General features: G+C 44.6%; 1 pseudogene; it reads left to right on the top strand.

The window, feature by feature from the left end:
- The first annotated feature begins 11,869 nt into the window (after positions 1-11,869).
- On the top strand, positions 11,870-13,327 carry LOC131676061 (uncharacterized; annotated as a pseudogene).
- Positions 13,328-13,968: the final 641 nt, after the last annotated feature.

The following is a 13,968-nucleotide window of genomic DNA, read 5'->3' as shown; positions in this document are numbered from 1 at the left end:
ATTTTACACGTTTGTTGCAGATATCATGGATTTTCGAATTAACAGTGTGTTAGTACGGAACGAATTCTTCGTAAAAATGAAATGAAATACTTTTTGTGTAACACAGTACAGTGTGCAGAGTGCACAGTGAGCACTGACCTAATACATAAATCAAAATTGCATGCAATTCAAAAACTTATCATTTAAAAATAACGAATGGGGTCGTGGGTCTTTTATATATTTCCTTATGTAAACAATAAAAAAATATATAACGAGTTTAAATGGTTGTCCGGCAAATCTCGCGCAAGTGCTTAGCCATTGCACGTGGAAACCTGTTTCCGAGGCGAGGAAATATTTTTTTTTCTCACCAACTATGTTTTGGGGGGGAGTTGTTCATTTCTATCTCGCTATTGTACATTTCCGTGTCATCATCGTAGTTGCTGCCTTCATGTTCGCGAATGTCTGATTTCTTCCTTGCTTCTCGCCCTAAATAATTGCCCATCCGAATGGATTCCATTTCTCCCAAATGTGACATTAATCTGCGAGTAAGCGGCATCCGATCTTGTAGCGGAACATTGGTTTTCTCATCGTCCATACATAGGAGGATCTTAATTATAGCATTGTCACACACACAACCATGTGTTTAAAGTTGTTCGAAATGAATGGTTTCGTCTGGACTAATTTGTAGAGCGCTCAATGCCTGGCATGGTAGAACTCAATAAAGGCGGCTTCCGAAAGTCTAACCTCCATTTACACCTTTAGGAAATGTTCCACATTATGAATGCTCGGTCCTATGCGAATTAATATTTTATAATCACCGTATTTGGCTGGAGCACCATTTCTTGCTTCTACTACTCATTGATCTCGACAGATTACTACAGCAACAGTTTCTTATAGTAACAGTTTCTTTTATTCTTCAGACAAGGCACTCAATATAAAAGTTACTATTTTTGTCGTTCGCTTCGCACTGGCTCGAGCAAAAGCATAAAGCACACTGAATTTCGTGACCATTGCCTTTGGTGGTTAGAAATTGCCTTCTTCAACTTTTTCTCAATAATTTGTTCAAACCAAATGAGCAACACATTTTGTTAAAAGTCGCCAGTTTTTTTAAATTATTTTTGAAAAATTTCGGGAGGGGCTTTAGCCCCCCAGCCCCCCCCTCTGGCTACGTGCCTGAATAAAACCCGTATTAATCCACCTAGTGGTGCAATTGTTTCTCATGGGATCATGTATCGTCGTAGACAGCCAATGTGGTCAAAGTGACTAGTGGATAGGCATTGTTGTTATAGAGCTGCCAGGCAGGGATGCCAAGTGTTTTTTCAAAAAATCTGCAATATTTTTTGAAAAAATCTGGAATCGTCTGGATGGCCTAAATATTTTGGGAGAGCTATAAATGTTGCAATTTATTAATGAAACATATTTCTAGAGAAAATTTTCAATAGGACGTAACTAACATTGAGAGTCTCTCTTTGTTTACTTTCTCTTTCGTTTATTACGACGTCATTACAGCACTTTGTACTAATTTTCCAGTACATATCGAAAGCCGACGGTTTTTACTACAATATTATGCAAAGAATAGAGTAGTAAATGTTGAAATGGCCGGGTAATGAACAGAAGAGAAAGACCTCAAAGAGAATCTCTCATTGTTACTTACGTCCTATTGAAAATTTTCTCTAGAGTTGTATGTTCTTGCAATCCACGACGCTTCGACAAAATTAACGAACTTTTGGCGAAAAAATTAGGGTATGGCGTGTTTCCAGCTTTTCTAAAAAGCTTTGATTTGAAAAGTTGTAGCTCAAAAGGTGTTTTAAAAATCAACCATGTATTCTTATAACCTATTATTCAAATTGCCTGGATAAATCTGGACAAATTTCTTGAAATCTGGATCACACAAACAAGAATCTGTATGCCTGGATGACGCTTAAATATCTGGAAGAATCCAGATAAATCTGGAAGGTTGGCACCCCTGCTGCCAGGTGAGGTGCAAAATAACTGTTGCCAAATTATGTTGCACCTCACAAATTTATGCAGAACAGGCTTTGATGAAAGCATATCAAAGCCTGTTCTGCATAAATTTTAAGACTGATGACCGCATTTCAATAAGATCATAACCCAGACAGTCGGAACAACAGAATCGTTATACTGTTAGTCTCAAACAAAGTTTGGGTAAATGGCTAAGCTATCTCTAAGAAAATTGTGTGATATTCTTTGGCATGCACACATACGTGAATATACACACTCACTCACAAACTCGTCGATACGGCTTTCTACGACCGTAGCTAATAAACTGTTGGAAAAAGGCCGAATCAAGGTTTAGTGGTCAGTGTGTTCACCAGACGAGAAATTGCAAAGGCCTGGGCAGTCTGATCTATGCAGAAAATGTTGGGAATACTTTGCAAGAGACTACACAAAGCAACCGATGTGCACGCTCTGCACAAAGGAGGACGGAAAAGACCACATGACGGGAGGCTTCTTATGCCCAGCTTACAAAAAAACGATGGAGAGCCAGAAGTGATGGAGGTGACCCAGTTAATCATTGCGACACTGCACAGCAACTGTTGTGACTGTCTACAACAGAAACGAAATGCGATATTGCAATCATTGCGGAGCCGTATCGAATCCCTATCGACAATGGTGACTGGGCGACGGATAGAACAGGAATGGTTGCAATTCATGTGATGGGCAAATACTCCATACAGAAAGTGATCTCAAACTCATAAGTAGGCTTCGTGGTCACCAAAATTAATGGGACCTTTATATGTAGCTACTACGCCCCCCTAGATGAGGGTGGAGCAGTTCCTTCGAAGATATGGCCTGACGAAGACCGGCAGTCGGAGGAGATATCAATGCTTGGGCAGTGGAGTGGAGAAGCAGGCATACCAACACAAGAGGGTATAGCTTTTTGGAAGCTCTAGTCAAACTGGATGTTATGAGAAGCACCAGCACAACTTTCCGCAGAAATGGACGGGAATCCATGATCGATCTTTCCTTTTATAGCCCACTTCATTAGTGGCAAACATGTACTGGAGAGTTTGCGAAAACTACACGCATATTGACCACCTGACATTCCAGTACAGTGTTGGTCAACGATACCTAGCGTCAATACAGAGGGGGAGAGCTTCCGAGCGGAAGTGGAAGGTGAAGTCATTTGACAACGATCTCTTTGTGGAAGCACTTTGGACAGCGAGTGACTCCTCTGACCTGAGCGCAAAGGAATAGTGACCAGAAATGCTAGCAAGAGCATGCGACACCACAATGCAAAGATAACTCGGAGCCCTCCGTGCAAGCTGCCTAAGAGCCAGAAGATACGCCCAGAGAGCTAGCACCCAAGCGGACAGAAAGGAGCGTAATATACCCAAGTAACAATTGAAGTTTTATAGCACTCTACAAGTGCAATCTAAGTTTTATGAGTGGCTATAAAACTAACATAAAACCTCAATTGTTACTAGGGTAGTATGCCGCGCCGCAAGGGCAGCGTTGAGATGTGAGATAAAGCGAAGAAAATCGATTTGCTTTAAAGAGTTGCACCAGGGTGCTGACGCCAATCTCTAGGGCAACGCATACCACCAATATGTGACGATGGCGACGATCAGAGGGCCCATGACGCCTCTATAAATGTGCCCTGATAAAATGAAGGTTATTGTAGAAGAGTTCTTTCCGAAGCACGATCCAATGATACGGCCGATTATACCGTATGGCAAGGTAGAGCGGGATAAAACCGAAGTGATACAAATCTCCAACGAGGAACTCGTTACATAGGCAAAGGGTTTAAAGGTGAAGAAAGCGCCCGAACCAGATGGAATCCCCAACTTTGCATTGAGAACGACAATTCAGACACTCCCGGATATGTTCAGAAAAGTGTTCCAAAAGCTTCTACCCGAGCGCCACTTCTCCAACAAATGGAAGATGCTGAAGTTAGTGCTACTGCCTCAACCACGGAAGCCCCCCCCCAGGATCCATCGTTATTTAGACTTACATACTTGCTGATTACGCTCGGGAAACTCTTCGAGAGGATTGTCCGGACAAGCTGACACTATTTACGGAAAGCGACAAAGGGATGCGGAAAAACCAGTTCGGATTTTGGAAGGGCATGTCTACGGTGGACGCTATTCGGTCCGTAATCGAGAAAGCTGATATGACGCGCAAACAGAAAAGAAGAGGAAATCGACACTGTGCCGTGATAAAGATAGACGTCAAAAACACGGTCAACAGCGCAAACTAAGAAGCCATTGCGGAATCACTGCACAAAATGAGGGTCCCTAGCTACCTGTGTAGAAATCTCAGGAGTTATTTCCAGAACCTGGTCCTGACCTATGAGAACAAAAGGGGTACAAAAATTACTGCAGGAGTCTCTCCTGGGTCCAACGCTTTGAAACGGGAAGTATAACGGCCTGTGCTAATGCTTAAGCTACCTATGAGCATGGATGGAGGCGATCGACAGGATTGGAAACTGGATGGAAGGAGTGAAGTTGCAGATAATCACCACAAAATGAAGGCGCTATTTGTCAGCAACTGCAAAGTGTTGTCATAGTCTCGAAGAGGGCGCTGAAACAGCTTGGTTTAATAATAGATGACCGACTGAGCTTCAAAACCCACGTCGACTATGCCTGCAAGAAGGCGGCTATAAAAGCTTTAGCCAGAATCATGCCGAACAACGCCGGGCCAAGCAGTAGAGAGAGGCGTCATCTGGCTAACGTATCATCGTCGAAACTACGAAACTACGAAGCTACAGAGTTCCGGTCTGGGTTGCGGTGCTGAAGACACAGCGTAATGGCCATGTGGGTCGCGAGCGAGTACAGAGCTTTCTCAACAGAGGCAGTCTTCGTTATCGCTGGAATGATCCCTATCGGCATCGTCCTAGTAGAAGATAGCGAATGCTACAAGCGAAGAAGACCAGGGGAATACGAAAAACAATGAGACAAACCGGTTCTCTCGACTTGGGTAAATAGGAGGCATGCTGAAGTAACTTTCTGTCTGACGCAGTTCCTTTCTGGTCCTGGTTGTTTTAAACAGTACCTACATCGGTTCGCACACGCTGTGTTACCCTTTTGTCTGGAGTGCATACACGTCGAGGAAACACCAGAGTATGTGATCCTCATCTGTCGTAGATTCGCTGCAGCGCGAAGGGAGATGCCTTCGCTTAACGTGAAGAATATTGCAGCAGAGATGTGTCGAGACGAGAGTACATGGAATGTCGTCAGCAGAGTAGTGACACTAATATTGTTAGAACATCAGAGAAAGTGTCGAATAAAACAGCAAACTAGCAACACCAACTAGTAAGATATGGGTGAGTGGTTCAAGTTGGTTATAAACCGCGAAGGGATGCGAGCCGGGTCTTTGACTCCTCCAGATCGGTTCAGGTCCTGATGGGTTCCAACGCAGGAGACGGTCGCATGTGGACCGGCTATGCATAGAGGGTTTGCCAGCAAGTTGGTTAAACGTATACAGAGGGGGCTATGGCCTCAAGAAAAGCTGGGAGCCACACCAATCCGGTCGACGTTCATCGAAAGCAGAGATACGAGCAGCAAGGTAGCAATCGCGTACTGGTAGTTTCAAATCGAGTCAAGTTCGGCATCTTCGGATCGGTTCACGTCTCGACTGGTTGGCGACTGCCCTGGAGTCCTGATACCCAGCGAGGTTTGGATAGTGACCTGACTCAAGGTTCATAACGGACGCAGAGGGACCAACGGGCTCAAGGGCAGCTGGGAGTTAATTACAGTAACATTAATTTTGTCGGAACTGCAGCGCAGCGGAAATATGAGCATTAAGTTGTCAATACCAACATGTTGTAGTTTCATGTTGGTAACAAATCTTACGATGGTGACGATGAAGGGATGCGAGCTAGGTTTTCTACGGGTTCCGACGTTGGCAACGACAGTCGCCGGTGGACCGGTAACGCAGTAAACTGCACTTTGGTGAAAAAGCCAAGGGGCTCTAGGAAAGAAGAGGTGCAAAAGCACAGTCCCCTTCTGAAGTAATACCCAACGGTGGTCCCGGGAGGAAGAAGATACGGAGATGCAAGAGGCTTGGGTTTAGTCGGAGAATGAGCAACAGTAAGAATCAGGTAGTGGTCTTTTTTAAAGATTCTCCCTCGATAAAAAACGTTAGCAGCAGGGACAGGCGTCCTGGGGCATGCCGCCCCTCTCCAAGACCTTCCGCGTCTTGGAGAATCTACCTAGGATATGGTGGGGTTGGGCAGGAGGCTCTGTTAAACCTTAGCCAGCTGAAGTAGGCTCAGTTGAACCTTCCTGACTGGCGTCGATTCGGCTCTGCACGCGATTACCCATGAAGGACCCCGTCAATCCTCGCACGCGACCTCACTGTTTGCAAAGGTAACCAGAGGATCATGTAGAGGCTACTCCTTACTACGGGCGTATAAAGTGGGTTTGAGTAGATGATGAATAATAAAAATTTAAAAATAATAATAGAGAAAGTGTGTGTAACAAAGACGCTGTTAGCACATTTCGTAGGCGGCCGAGAATATCATCGACGTAGCGTTCTGCAGTTCGTCGACAGTGAGAAACATGAACTGTGAAGCATGAGTTAGTGAAGAGTACGTTCACAGTAATCACCAAGCGATTCATCACAGTATTGCATCATACAGGCCAATATGCCCATATGGATACTCTCGGAACACTCTTAGCAAGGGGTATCGAACAGGGTGACACAGTGCAAGGAATGCGCAAGCGGCCCTACAAACAGATAGTTTGGATAACAGAAAGACTCGGCGGTGGAAGCAATCCAGAGATAGAGAGAGTAAAGAAAGGGGCCTAAACGAAAACTAGATATAATCGGTACAGCGCCTTGATATACGTCACGAATGCGTTCAACAACGCCAGCTGGAAGGCTGGGAAGACGATTCAGCAATACCAGTTGATCAACGTGCACGACCTTTGTAGTTTACTTCCATTTCAAATGCTGTTGCAATTGACTCAACATTCATACCGACCGTTCCATGTCCTGTAAGCGTGATAAGCGATTAGGGCTCAGCTCGCAGATGTCTGGCTTTGGAATGGAGAAGAGACGCTCCCCGATTAAAGATGACCGGGGTTAAAGCGAAAATATCATCCGAAGGATCAAACAATGGAGCTAAGGGACGAGAATTAAGGATGGATTCGGTTTGGGTCACAACAGTTAGCAGCAGGGCAATGTTGATTCGCCGAAAGTGATACTTGAACGATTTGATTCCAGCCTCCCATAGCCAACCAAAATGTGGCAATCAGGCTGGACTTAGGCGAAAAGTGATTCAGTAGTTGTTCCACCCCTTGGTAGGAGACTGTTCGCGGAAAGCTTGGTGCGCAACTGTAAGCTCACGATCTGTCCCGACGAAAGCAGTCGCATTATCGCAGTGTAATTCCAGCACTTGACCGCAGCGTGCCACGAAACGTTTCACGGCATTTATACACGCGACCGACGTTAGATTGGCGACAACTTCGGGATGGATGGCCTACACCACTAAACAACCGAATAACGCGACGTAGATTTTCACCGACGCTCCTGTCCCAACCAACGGACGAACGAGAAGCTGCACGCAGTAATCCAGCCCCGAATATGCGAATGCTCGAGCAGGAGTTACGCGCAGAGTTAAAAATATTCAAATTCATTGATTGAAAATTGATCATATTCAGCCGCATTCATTTTCAATATTCAGTGACGCAGCTGAAAACGTCAAACTAACAAACCGCCCATTCATCCATGCAGATTTTCATTCGGCTCCGATTATTACACGAAGCGACCGCGCAGCAACGACTCAAACGCATCAAAGTAGGCCCTGCCACAATGTAAGCGATGATGATTGTTGTTTCATATGCTTTATCGGCATTTGAAAACATTTTCCTAGATAATTAGTGTAATGAATATATTGTACGATATTCAACTGAATGAATAAGACGGATAGTTGAATGAATATTTTTCTATTCACCGCGAGTCGCAACAGGTTCATTTTCAGCCGTCAAAAAAGAGCTTCGATTATTTTTAACTCTGGTTACGCGTACTGATGGAAGCGGTTCCATTTGCTGGTGTGTTAATCGTGGATTGCAGCGGTAACTTTGTGAGCGAGACGACGATCCCGGAGTGGTCAGAACCGTTAATGCATAGTGGCAAGTAGAAGTGGTCCAAAATGCACAGTTTGGATATGGAGTGAGTGAGCAATCAGCTAGCTAAGTTGGTGATCCACTGGTAGAATGGAGAGTTCTTGTATTTGAGCCGACCATCTAGCTTGAACAACCTAAAAGAATCTACAAAACACGACAAGTTATTAAGTGGTGATTTCGCGCCAAGTTTATTCGGTTTAACTGAGTTTCCTTTCTTAATACAGCGGTACTTCGGATGGAGAAACGGTAACTTGCGTTAGGCGAACGAGAACATTCAGAAATGGTCATCGCTTGGTGTAAGCGATCCAGTGGTTCTCTTTTCCTTCGGGAGTTTGCAGTTATTGTAAAAGCGATAACAATAGGAAACTGTTCTGATCAGCTTCACGAGATCGGAGAACTCGTCGATCAAGGATGAATCAGCTTGGTTGATAAGGAGTGTAACTGCAACGCGGGATTCTTCCTTAAGCATCTGTCTAAAAGGCTGCGAAATCAAACACTGAGACCATAGCTCGACGGATATTGTAGCTTAGCTCGGACCATGCCACCACAACTTGTCTTAAAAGCTCGCTTACCAGAGTGCCGCAAAAAGGTGATCAGTGGCGTTCAATTCGGTAGAAACATGCCTCCACTCTGAACCCTTAGATTGGCGTTGTATTTCTGCCACACGATTTGGGACGAGGATCTTCCAGATGTTGGATTGCGATTTGATTCAGTATAGCACGATTGGTGAGTCAGTCGCCTTTGAAGTGAGTAATCGAAAGTGGAGCTTTCCAGTTTCAGTAGACGCAGCGTCTGCACCTGCGTTGAGATGCGTCGCAGGAACAGTGCAGATTATATTGACGGCTAGCGTTGAATAAAACACTCTGTAGAATTTCTATTGAACGAAGCTGGATGATATCTGAACGGTAATTCCTCCACCATGCACTGAGCTCTTCCGACAGCTCTTCATCTCATGGTATGTTATCCGCCCAGAGTCTTTGTACAAACATTGTTGAGTTCACTACAGGTCCCAGAAGCCCTAGCGGATCGAAAAGGTGAGCAATTTCTGAGATTACGATTCGTTTCTTGACTGCATCCAGCGCTGTCAGTTGTGGTATTTTGAGTTTAAACTTGCCCGATTGAGGGAACCGCAACAAACCCAGTGTTTTAACTGCAGTTGATCGATCAATTTCCAATTGTCTAATCTGATAATGATCTAATGGCAGGATCATTAGAAGCCCACTTTCTGAGCACGAATCCGGCTGTTTCCAGAATCTCCATAAGTTGTTTGCATGGTTCGCTGAGTAATTGAGTAATAGCCCTGAGAGTACATCGTCGGCTTATAATCCCTTGCGAATAACTGGAACTGCTAGGGGGAACCGTTCTCCTTTATCTGTGCCCAATTGGTTCAGAATTCGTGTTGCATGGTACGGCGAACTGGCGAGACCATAGTTGACGGTGTTCAACTGGTAGATGCGAATTGGTTCCGATGGAACATTCTTCCAAAGGATTTGCTGATAGCGGCGGTCCTGAGGATGGACCCCCATAACAGTTTTTCAACTCTTTACGGCATCATAGTACATAGAAATAGTATACAGGACAGTATATAAGCAATTAATATTTGTATAATGTAGTCTACACTTGATTGACGAAATCTGTCTGAGTGTATTCTCCACATCGGCACCTATCACGAAGCGTGATAATCGAAAGTTCACAACCGTTGAGTACAAAGCTGGTTGTACTGTAGGACCAGGAAACAAAACGTCGTTGAGCGAAAACTGAGTTGAACTACATATTCCTACGAGATGTACGAGAGGGTTGGACACGGGTGACTCGATGGCCAAGCGGTAATAGGATTGGGAGTAGGCTAGGTCCACTATTGGGAACTAGACCGTGTAAATCGTGACGAAGCGGTGAGCTAAATAGCTCACGAAAACGAAAATCGGTATCAGACGAAATCCACCGCCGTGGGACTCACAGTCGGAGTATGGTAGAGTTATCGTCACCACTCACGAAAGTATGTTCCATACTGTGCCAGTACACTACAAGCCAGGTTTTTAAAATATTTTAAACCTTACTATAAAAACCCACACAGACATTGTTCGATCTTGATGAACTGAGTTTGATAGTATAGTACACACGACCTTTCAAACCGGAATTAGGTTGTCATCCTTCAGAGTCGACCTGAGCGGCATTAGTTATGATAAACAAAAAGTTTCCCATGCACTGTAAGTTGAACTTAAAAGACACGTCCGGTTGCTTTTTCCATGCTGAATAGTTCATTCCTCTATCGTCACAGTGCTCCCTACGCTTCCGCTACTTCACATACCTCGTCGGAAGTGTTCAACGCGCCCGATTCCCAGCTTGGTTTTACACAGTTTGTTGTTTTCCTGAACCGCCTGCCGACCGCCTGCACCATCCACCACCCACGGTGATAAATTAGGTTCAATGTTTTACTGTTGCTCCTTCGGATTAGGGTTGTCGATTAGAGTGCGAGACGAAAGGCAGACGATAGAAAGAATGCCAAAGTTACGATAAATGAAGAAAACTTTTAAAAAGCCATCGATCAAATCGACGGTGCGGAAAAAGAAATCTGCTTTTTCCTTGACGACCTGAAACAATCAACATCGTTTCTCGTTTATCAAATTTCCACAAGTTTCCTTTCGAACAAGCGAAACGACATCGCGCTTTTCAGCATCCACAAACGACCGACGACCGTCCCCCCAGAGGCATCTGTTCTTAAATGTACTGTGGCAGTTATCGCAGTTATTTTTCTATCGTTCGCCACTGTCACCGTCAATTCTCCCTGGAAACAGACCGCGGCAGAGGTGAAAATTGAATTTCTCACTGCACAACAAAGGAATGAGCATTTCTTTTTTTTATTTTTATTTATTCACCCCACTGATTTGCCCTCGCGCTTTTCTTTTTCAAGAAAGTAATTGTGTGCCTGCGCATTTATCTTCTGCTTCCAATCCCTTACCTACCGAGTAAAAGGGCCGTGTGGTTTTTTTGATATAATTTAAATTATACAATTACCCGGCCGCCAGATTGTCACGTTTTTATTTTTTGTTTGTTCGGCGCGTTGTTTACCCGCTAATACTCCATATAGAAGTCTGATGGCTGGACAGAAGCGTCGCCTGTGATGTTGGCAGAAAGAGGCGAAAGCAAATTGAATTAGAGTAGGCTGGTTCGAGGGGTGCTTTCTGATGCTGACTTTGAAACGTCGGCAGAACTTGTAATTTAATTTCCGATTATTCGAGCCATGCTCGGAGGTGCTTGTAGGTCAAGGAAAATGGGGTCTAAGAAGGTAATATAGTTAAAACTTGGGGACAGCTTTGGTGAGTTTGCGTTTATTTCATGAGATACCCGGATTATTTAACAACGTAACAATGTTTTCGTTTTTTTCTGGGTTCTACACCGGACCAGCGCAAAAAAGGAGATAGAATTATTATACTCAAGTTTGAATGAGTGTAACACTGACTAAACTGGGGCGTACAATGTCAAAAAGTTACTGACTTTTTCGAAAGTTCGAACCCCTGCCAACGTGGATTCGATAAACCAATATTATGCGAAAAGAGTCCAAGACAGGCTACATCGCACATCGCAATGGGAAGGACCGGAACATGCAGTGATGTCAAAACCAATCGATGAGCATCTTCCGAAAGCGACACACATCTGGCCAGAAGAGATCGGAGGCCGACGGACAACTATCAGCAGTGATAGCCGACGAATTGAGCGTTCGTGCGCTTTTCGCAGAAAATCTGATAGTGTGAGCATCTGCAGCTGCGACAGAGAAAATTAAACCATCGACCAGTAGTATGAACAATGAAACATCAACCACTGCGTTTCTGGTGGAGACCAAAGCTAAATCAAGTCCCGATTATCCATTGACTCCTGAACTGTTGTCTGAAGTTGACAAACAGTAGACCAAATCTCCCCACGCTCTCCCAAATCAAACCCGCAAGGAAGAACTAATGGCGAAAACACTTCGAAGAATACAATCCAAAGTTGCTCCTGGATAATCCCGGGTGTTCTAACCCACGCCACTGTCGAATGTACCAAATCGGATCCAAACTCGTTGGCCAGTCGACCTCGCTTGGGACGGAACTCGCGTCGCCATACCCTAATGCACCAGAAATCAATCGATCTAAGTCCGGCCGCTTCAAGTGAGAAAGAATATATCTAGAAACAGATTCCTAGTGCTCAACCATTGCGTAAATCACACGGTTGTTATTTCGAAAATCCTAAAAGTCCATGAACATAACCGCCAATCGGATTCGAGGTTCCAAAAAACTTCTTCAAAGACTACGATCATCGAATGCACAATGTGCTCAAGGACGATATCCCGTACGTTCTGCACAAACGCCACATAATGAACGGAATGGCTCCTTCTCCGTTGCTAGAGAAACAGCATCGATATCCCAAACCAAAAAGCCCCAAATCCTCCAGAAGTCCAAAATCTCCGAAAGCAATCAAGTCTCCAAAAATTAAATGCGGGACATGGCTGCCCAGAAAGAAAATATAATGGGCGTGCAGATTGGCTACGCAGTCAAAGAGGCGGACAATGGACAAGGATTTCTGTTTACTCAAAATATCGATCCCGCGACACTAGAAGTAGACAAGTCAGTTCAAACCATCCAGCTAACTAGTCAAAAGCGAGAAAATGGACCCGCTAATGCTGGAATAGCTCAACAATAAGCTTAGTCAAATCGAAAGTTATTCGGCTACGTGTTTTTGCACAGAAAGTAATCCAAGCAAGAAACTGGAACAGAAACCAGTCGAGCTCCTGTACCAGATTGAAAAGAACAGCACCCAACTCTTGGCCCCTAAACGTGTAATCAAGCCCCGCATAGTACCGATGAAGATGAAGACCGGGAAGGGCAAGAAGAACGCAAAAACACGTATTGCATCATTATCGTCAGTCGACGAAAGCTTGGACTCGGACGATGTCTTCGGTTCTGCGGAAGACATGCCGACCAAGTTGAAATTTTCTTCGCCTCAATCGCGCAATCGAAATCAAACCTACCCTGAAACATGAATCCAACAAAATGGCCTCCGATGCGTAGGCCAGGGACCAGACGATGAGCTCGACGGAGATTGAAGGATCACCACCGTAGTGCAGAAAACTGGCCGAGCTGGAAAGCCGATATCATACCGGAGCGAATTTTAATACTCTTCAAATGACCAACTGGGAGCGGCGAAGAATCCCGGATAGCAAAGCATCACCCGTCATCGAGTCGTCTATCGAGCTCCACAGCACTGACGATGAAATCTAAGAAATGGCACACGAGGACAACTTATGATTTGAGAAAACTCTGCGAAAGCATATAGCTAAAAAGCCAAAGACAGGAACATCTAAAAGAGGAGAATTCAAGCTGTCTCCTTCGAAAACCAAACTCATCGAAGAGATGATCGATTCGTCGATCGTGATGCGCTCGAAACGACATGTCCGCATTCTATTGGCTCGCACATGCCTGAACCTAAGTGAATGTCGGCTTTTACATCACTTCAACGACAGAAGCTTAGATGCACCAGTAATATCTCTTCACAAGCTACCACCGATGAACGTGTTCTCTTTCAAGGATGACACACGAAGAAGAAGAAGCGGAAGTTTTGGAGGTCAAACCGCTGCAAAAGACAGACCAAATTATCGAAGAGAAGATAAGATTATCATCGAAGCAGAAGATAAGTCTAAACCCGAGGATCTTTTGTTAATCGCGAAGGCTCCGCGGAAGTTGAACTTCAGACTAGCAAATATTAGTCGTAGCTTTGAAGATCGGAAGGGCGTTGAGAAACTGGGCAAAGCCAGTTGGGGTTTCGAAGACCGAAGCAAATCATTCGAAGACCATGTAGATTGGTCTGAACATGACAACGCCGATGATAGCAGTAGTGTAGTAACAAAATCATCCACGAAATT

The sequence above is a fragment of the Topomyia yanbarensis genome, chromosome 1 (assembly GCF_030247195.1).
Source record: "Topomyia yanbarensis strain Yona2022 chromosome 1, ASM3024719v1, whole genome shotgun sequence".
Taxonomy (NCBI): Eukaryota; Metazoa; Arthropoda; class Insecta; order Diptera; family Culicidae; genus Topomyia; species Topomyia yanbarensis.
Note: the sequence above shows the minus strand (reverse complement) of the source record. Positions and strands in the feature narration are given on the sequence as shown.